The sequence below is a fragment of the Palaemon carinicauda genome, chromosome 6 (genome assembly GCF_036898095.1).
Source record: "Palaemon carinicauda isolate YSFRI2023 chromosome 6, ASM3689809v2, whole genome shotgun sequence".
In the NCBI taxonomy this organism is placed as follows: Eukaryota; Metazoa; Arthropoda; class Malacostraca; order Decapoda; family Palaemonidae; genus Palaemon; species Palaemon carinicauda.
The window spans coordinates 147909579-147917975 of record NC_090730.1 but is presented as its reverse complement, the minus strand read 5'-3'; the positions used below and the strand labels follow the sequence as shown (position 1 = coordinate 147917975).

Genomic DNA, 8397 nt, shown 5'->3' with positions numbered 1-8397 from the left:
TTATGCATGTATTTAATTCTAACTATGTATAAATATGGATAAATATCCATACAACACCGTGTTCAAATAGAATTAAATTAATTATGCCTATATTTATGCATATTCAATCCTAACTATGTCTAAATATGGCTAAATATCCATACAACATAGTGTTCAAATAGAAATACATTAATTATGCCTATATTTATGCATAGTCAATTCTAACTATGTCTAAATATGGATAAATATCCATACAACATAGTGTTCATATAGAAATAAATTTCCACCCAGTGGCAAATGCGCCAACAGTGTCACATTTCATGAATACAAGTGTCGCACTATACCCCAGAAGATAGCACATTAAATGACTTTTCTTTAAAATTGCTTTTTAAGAGTTATACAGCTGATCCCAGCCTGTGAATAGGATCGCTAACCAAAGTTCAAGGAACATCCAGACTTATGTCCCCTTTCTGTTACAGAAGGTTCGCCTGCATGGTTCCCATCAGGATGATGATGAATCTCTCTGGCCTGCAAGAGAGGCTCTCCGCCCTTGGGTATCGAGTTTGGGAAGGAATCCTCCATCTAGAGGTCCCTATCTCCTCTGAGTGTCCTCTCTAAGGTTGGACGACGACCCCATGGACGGGCAGGTAGGTGGGGATGAGTTTTGAGCCTTCAGCTTTGCAATTACCTACGTCACCGACCTAGGACCCTTAAAGGATCCTGATGTTCATGTTACCCTGCATAAACTGTGACGGCTAAAAGCAACACATTCTAGGGAAAACCAAGGGGCTATGACGCAGCTCTAAGGTATGGTGGCGAGTCAGTGCCGTTCAGGAACTCGGATATAGGTGGTACCATAAATCTGGAGGGCATAGACGTCCTCCCTCTGGGGGACCTAGATTTTACTCCCAGGTACTAGAATTCCCATTCAACGGATTCGTTCGATTGAAAGAGATTGCCTTGGTTAGCTTAGACAAGGTACCGAAGGTAACGGTATTATTTTCTAAAGGGCAGGCCCGATCTGTCTGGACCAGGATGTTGTCAGCCTGGGGGGTACGATAATTCCAGGCTCTGCCCTTCCAGTTCGACCTACACGTTTGTTGGTCTGATCGGGTCAGTTGTGGGAAGTACGTTCTGTCTGAGACCTCTATCAGACAGGAATCGATAGTCGGTTTCCCACTCGTCATCACAGCCTTCCTCTGGTTCGACGCTTTTGTATCTGACTCCCCATCATTAGGTGGTCTACCTCACTGATTCCCCAGGTACACAGCCCAACCCCGTTGGGATGTTTTGCCTGCATACAGCCCTAGATCCGAACCCTCAGGCTCCTTTCATGGACACCAGAGAGGAAGCTACAGGAGTAGAAGACAGTCCCGCCATCAAGGCGGACCTAGGAAAAAGGGGGCTCGGAGAAGGGAAGGACCTAGATTCACTCCCTCACAACGCGGTGGTCCCGGTAGAGGGAAGACTTTACCACTTTCGTGACCATTGGACCTTCGGTCTGTGGGATCATAGCATAATCTCTAACGGTTTGAGATGAAAATGGCCTCAAGGTCCTCCTCCTCCGCCAGTGACCTTCTCCCAGAAATCCACTCCCGTCCTGAAAGAGTACACCACAGGGTTACTCGAGAAAAAGCAATCAAACGGGATCGATCACTGAAGTTCCAAGCCGCCTGTTCACATTTCTGAAGAAAGGCTTGTCGGCATTGAGAGTGGACCTGGACTTGTCAAGCTAAACTCTTTCATTCTCTGCGGCAAGTTCCGGATGTTGACTATCTCTCAGGTACGGACCTTACTTCCCCGTGGGACCGTCACCACCTCTGTCGATCTTACCGACCGCTATTAGCTTGCGCCTATAGCTCGAAACGTCTCTTCTTATCTGGGTTTCCACCTAAGCAGGAAAGCCTTTGTGTTCAAGACATGCCCTTCGGCCTCAACATTGATCCCAGGATATTCACGAAACTGGGAGAGGCAGTGTTAAAACAACTCAGGAACCAAGAGATACAGATCATTGCTTATCTGGCCGGTTGGCTCATTTGGGCCCGGCCGGCCATAGAAGGCAACAGAGCTACGAAGGAATTACTTCGATTGCTCGACAACCTGTGATTTCGGGTCAATCTCCATAAGTCTCGCCTGCGACCATCAGGCCACTTAGAATGGTTAGCCATTCAGTGGGACCTTTCGAAGCACACGTTGTCTCTCCCTTCCAAAAGTAAGAGGAATAGGTTCCAAGATCAAGAATTTTCTCAAGCACAAACAGGTGTCCAAAGAGCCTAGAAAGTATCCTCGGCCTTTTCCAATTCACTTCAGTAACAGATCTCCTAATAAAAGCCAAACTCAAGACATCAATCGATTTTGGAGAAAGAGAGCTACAGTACCTATAAGAAGACAAGGTCTCGAAGATCCCCTCTGTCTGGAAAATGAGGCTACGCCCATGGTCCGAACTGAAGAACCTCTCCAAAGCGGTTCCTCTACAATTCCCACCTCCACAAGTGACATCCATTCAGCCGTGTCTCTAAGTGGATGGGGGGATTTCTCCGAACATCAGATGTTTCAGGTTCTTGGTCACTCGCCATGAAACAGTCCCATATCAATGTTCTCGAAGCCATGGCAGTGTTCTTGACCCTGAAGAGAGACACTCCTCCGAGGTCGACCCACATCAGAGTAGTGTCAGACAGCACAGACGAGGTACACTACGGAAACAGGGGAGGATCCAAGTCACCCAACCTGAATCAGATCCTGGTCACTTTCTTCGCCTGGGCAACAGAAAAGAACTGGTTCCTGTCAGCACCTCACCTAGCGGGAGGCCAGGATGTGAGAGCGGGCTCACTATCCAGGACGAGTCCCCTGGAGTCAGAATTTCATTCCGGTGGATACTCAGGCTCGTTCCAGGCATCCAGGTAGATCTATTCACATCTCAGATCAATCACAAACTTCCTTGTTATGTGACCCCAATCCTGGACCCTCGGGCTCATGCCATGGACACATTACCCCGGGATTGGAACCATTAGAGGAAGATTTCCCTATCTCCCCCAGTGAATCTTCTAAAAACTTTTACACCGACTGCGGTCTTTCCGGGGCGCAGTGGCTTTAGTACCACCTCACTGCCCAAGAACAGTTGGTTTCCTCTCCTCCTCGAGTGGAAACTCCGTCCCATCCGGATCCCGTTCCTCAAACTGACCCGAGTATTCCAAACTCACTGTGTCAGATTACTCAAGGATGGCCAAAACCCTAACTTTGTAGACTACAGGAAGTTGGCAGCTCGTAGAGACGCGAACATTGAACCGGAAAACGATTTCTTCATCGAATCAGACAAAAGGGACTCGACAATTCGCCAATATGATTCGGCCGTTAACCCCCAAAATAGGTGGTCCCCTTGGAAAGTTATTCCTCTTCTCCAAGATACTTCTCTATGTCTGGTCACCACTCTCAGGGCCTTTTTAGCCACGACTGCTACCCGATCGTCTGGCCCCTTGTTTATCAGAGAACAAGAAGGTACCATTTCCATACGTGGTATTAGGCTATAGATCCTATACTTCATTTAACAAGCCAATCCGGGATCATTTCCCCATGCTCATGCTATCCGGTCCGTAGCTACCTCCATCAATTATTTCCAGAAGATGGACTTTGATGACCTTATAAAGTTCACGGGTTGGGAATCTCCTATGGTCTTCAAACGCCACTATCTAATGAACTTACAGGCTCTTAAATACCCAACAGTTGCAGCTGGGAGCCTTATCTCTCCCCAGTGATCTTTTGTTCTTCCTTTCATCCATCTCCTTTCTTCTCCCTCCTACCCGCCACTCGCACCACGACGCCGCTTCCTTGGTGGTTCGTTAGCCCCAAGTTTATTACATATTAGGTTATGATTGTAACTATTATTAATTACCGTTGTTATAGGGTTGGGATATTCTTAGCCATGTCAGTTTTGTAGCATGTTTCCTCTGATACTCGGAGGATTCCCTGTTATCATGTTTGTTTACCTTAATTATTTATGATTTTCTTTACATGGTGTTGTTTCTCTCCCCTCATTAAATTAGTTGTTATTGTTGGGCTTGGAAGGCATTCTCTGGTACATTTTCACCGGGCGCCACAGGTCGACCCAGAAAAGGGATTTTGACGAAGGAAAAATCTATTTCTGGGGAGAGACCTGTGGCGCCCGGTGAAACCCTTCCCCTTTATTTTACACGATCCCACCCTTTCCTTTCCAAGCCGTCATGACCATTACAGAAGGATGTTGTTCAGATGGCGCTCGCGTCGTGGCGTGGTGGTGTGGCGCTGGTGGTTGGCTAGGACCTTTGTATCGGCCCATCCCTTTGACGAAGGAATTAACTAAATGGAAGACAACCTGTGAATAGTGGTTTTCACGCGCCTTTGCTTTATACACGACACCCGAAAGGTGCTCGCGCGAGGGTAGTAACCTCAGCATTCCATGCTTTTATCTTTCTCTGGTATAATTGGAAGGTTTTATCAGATATATAAGAAGGACTCTTTTCACCGGGCGCCACAGGTCTCTCCCCAGAAATAGATTTTTCCTTCGTCAAAATCCCTTTATTCCAACTGTGACCAAGGCTGACATGTCTTTCTTTATAGTTTATATATGGAAAATATATTTGAATGTTATTGTCCTTAAAATATTTTATATTTTTTATTTCCTTAACTTACTAGGCTTGTAGAATCCTTATTCAAACTTTTGTTGAAGCTTAAAATGTTTTCTTGTTTAGATTTTGTCATGAAAAAGCTACTCTTATTGGTAAATGAATTATTACTAGCGAAAGTTTTTTTTTCTAGTTAAATTGAGGCATTTTTATTAACAGTTTTAACATAGATATATTTTTTCAGAAGACAAATATGTGATTAAAAATGTTCTAAAGAAAATGTTCCTGATTTATGGATTTTCCCTTCCTTTCAGGTTGCCCTAAGTTTTATATTTATTAGATCCTGATTCATCCATGCGTTAAACAGAAATATGCCTTAAGAAAACAAGTATAAGGTTCATAATCATAATGTTCACAGCGTTGTCTGAAAGACATTTAAAAGTACTCATACATTTTTGTTGATTACAGGTTTTTTCTCCAAAGTCTACATAGGGGAGTTTGGGAGAGAACTTATGTTTACCCGCTAAGTCATTAGAAGCTATTGTCTGGTCTAGCTTGGATGGAGGGAGACTTTGCCACTGATTATAAGTATACATAAACTGTACATGGTCTGTTCTGACTTTGTCCTGTCCCTTGCCTTTAATACTCTTATAACCTTTAAACTGGAATTAATTTTGTTTATAACAGAGTTGAATGGTCTGTGATATTCCAAAATGAAATCAAAGCGAAAAGAAAGATAATGCTTGCATAAATTTGGATTTCCTTTCTTCTCCGGCTAATAAGCCAAGACAAATGTTAGTTAGTTTGGCTGTTCCATAGCAAGTTCGTTTTCCTAAATAGCATTGATGCCTCCATTGGAAATCATGAAATATTTGGTCAACAGCTTTTAAGGGACTTGGAACAAGTAAAAATACTTATTACTAGACTGGCACAATTTTTCATAAAACAAATCTTCTTAAAGGCCAGAAAGTTTGTAATTACCATAGAGGTAAAAAGGATGCTTGTTATGAAATGTGCATCCCTTCCACATCATTAGGGTTTAGAAATTAACTCCCTCAAGATTAGATCTAGCTTTTTGCAATAGATTTATTGATTGTATAAAATATCTCTTCCCCCACAATCATTGCTTAGAAAATGTTAGAAATTTGTTATATCAGTTCAATTGTAGTGATTACATTTAATAATCAAGAAAAGGCAAAACCCTGTGTGATTGCTATCTATTGCTTAAAACAGCTTAGTTGGTAGTCACTCGGTCAAACTTAGGTAGACCTATGTGTTTTTAAAGTTAGGATAACGCTAGTAAAGAACTTTATCCAGACCCAGAAACTATGTGAGTGGGTGGGGGCATAGTCTCGAAGTAGAGAGTAAAGTGTGGCCACTCTCGAGCTTCTGTTCAACCGATGTATAGGCCAGTACAGTTGATGGCTGAAATTTGCTTTTCTCAGAGGTGAATCAGAAAGGAAGTTAAAAAGTTCAAAATTATCTGATCAAGCGACCAACTCGTCAGAAACGCCATCCAATTCTTCCACTGATTATTGTCTTGGATGACTTTTTCTAATTCAATGTCTTGGATGACTTTTTCTAATTCAATTTTCCTTTAAATTTGATTAATTTCCTTGTTTCAGAGGTCTAAACTACGGATAAAAGGTACAGCAGAGACAAATTCTAAACTGATTTGTAGGAAGAAAAACTGCAGTGTTTTTATCTCTAATTGGACGAAGTAAGTATTTTTTATTTGTAATTTGATGTCCTTTTCAACGTAGTGTTGTATATCATATAAAATAATGCAGCAGAATGAAAAAAATTTCACTTTTTGAATGTTTTAAGTACTAAATTCTAGTTACAGCAGCAGCAGCAGGTGACATTGGGGATATTAATAAATGACTTACTGTGTAGTGAGGGGAGGGAGGAATTTATTAATAGATTAAATAATTTAAATTCATTTTTATTTTTTCAATCATATATACAATTTAACATGACTTACATCTTGCAGTTTATAAACCAGACAGAAGGAAGAGAAGATGAAAGGCGGTGTAAGCAAAGGAATAAAGAGAGAGGCAGTTTACATCATCAAAGTCGGTACACAAACATTAAAACTCAAGGTTAATTACAACAAGATAACAAGGCAGAAAGCAGTTACAATTGATCCCTGAATGAATTTTAAGAGTAAGATGATGACCAATGTGATAAGATGATGACCAATGTGATTTGAAAGAGTAAATTGAATACAGAAATGATTTTGAGAATCATATGGAATAGAAGTGATTAATAAAAAAAGAATATTGCACGATTCAAGAGCAGCTACAGTAATAGTGTGACATTGCAGTTTTTCATTTAGATTTTCTTCGACAGAGCTGGTCACCACCACCTACAGACCTCTCCCCTATAAGCCAATTCCTCCAGCAGGACCCTCCTCGACAATGTCAGGATTCTCTTGCAGTCAATTTCTAGACAGTGCCACGCCCCTCCTCGATAGTGCCAGGCTCCTCCTGCAGGCCCCTCCTCGACAGTGCCGGGCTCCTCCTGCAGGCCCCTCCACGACAGTGCCAGGCTCCTCCTGCAGGCCCCTCCACGAAAGTGCCGGGCTCCTCCTGCAGGACCCTCCACGACAATGCCTGGCCCCTCCACGACAGTGCCGGGCTCCTCCTGCAGGCCCCTCCACGACAGTGCTGGGCTCCTCCTGCAGGTTTTCCTCGACAGTGCCGGGCTACTCCTGCAGGCCCCTCCACGACAGTGCCAGGCTCCTCCTGCAGGCCCCTCCTCGACAGTGCCGGGCTCCTCCTGCAGGTTTTCCTCGACAGTGCCGGGTTCCTCCTGCAGGCCCCTCCTCGACAGTGCCAGGCTCCTCCTGCAGGCCCCTCCTTGACAGTGCCAGGCTCCTCCTGCAGGTTTTCCTCGACAGTGCCGGGCTCCTCCTGCAGGCCCCTCCACGACAGTGCCGGGCTCCTCCTGCAGGCCCCTCCTCGACAGTGCCGGGCTCCTCCTGCAGGCCCCTCCTCGACAGTGCCGGGCTCCTCCTGCAGGCCCCTCCTCGACAGTGCCGGGCTCCTCCTGCAGGCCCCTGCTCGACAGTGCCGCGCTCCTTCTGCAGGCCCCTCCTCGACAGTGCCGCGCTCCTCCTGCAGGCCCCTCCACGACAGTGCCGGGCTCCTCCTGCAGGCCCCTCCTCGACAGTGCCGGGCTCCTCCTGCAGGCCCCTCCTCGACAGTGCCGGGCTCCTCCTGCAGGCCCCTCCTCGACAGTGCCGGGCTCCTCCTGCAGGCCCCTCCTCGACAGTGCCGGGCTCCTCCTGCAGGCCCCTCCTCGACAGTGCCGGGCTCCTCCTGCAGGCCCCTCCTCGACAGTTCCGGGCTCCTCCTGCAGGCCCCTCCTCGACAGTGCCGGATCTTCTTTGTATTGTGGAAAATTGGTCGTAATCTAACCTGTAGCAAATTAAAATGATTTGAGCAATAATTAGTTTATAGACTTTGAACCTTTATATGAACTTGAAAATCCTGATGCATGTATCGACTTATACACCTAAAATTCTAAATACGTGTACTCTAAATCACTTCATGCAATAAAATAAAATATTAAAAAAAAAATATTCTCAATAATAATCTTTCCACAAAGCATGGAGTAAATAACTAATTAATATACTTTGTATAGGTTGTTTAACCTAAATAAGTCACCTATTACGGGCAAAAATAGTATGTTAATAATATTAACACATAACCTGGAATAGTAAATACTATATACAGAAAGGGAGGTATTGATGCCATTCCTCACTCTACACTTTTTCAGTCTACCAACATACTTTAATACCATGGTCACTTGAAAA

The 8397-nt window shown here is 44.5% G+C and overlaps 1 long non-coding RNA gene across 1 annotated transcript in view; it reads right to left on the bottom strand.

Moving 5' to 3' along the window:
- Nucleotides 1-7673: 7673 nt before the first annotated feature.
- Nucleotides 7674-8397, bottom strand: part of LOC137642223 (uncharacterized) — a 77883-nt gene continuing 77159 nt past the window's right edge. The window contains exon 5 of the long non-coding RNA XR_011044703.1: nt 7674-7999. This is a non-coding gene — a long non-coding RNA (uncharacterized lncRNA). The remainder of the gene's footprint in view (nt 8000-8397) is intronic.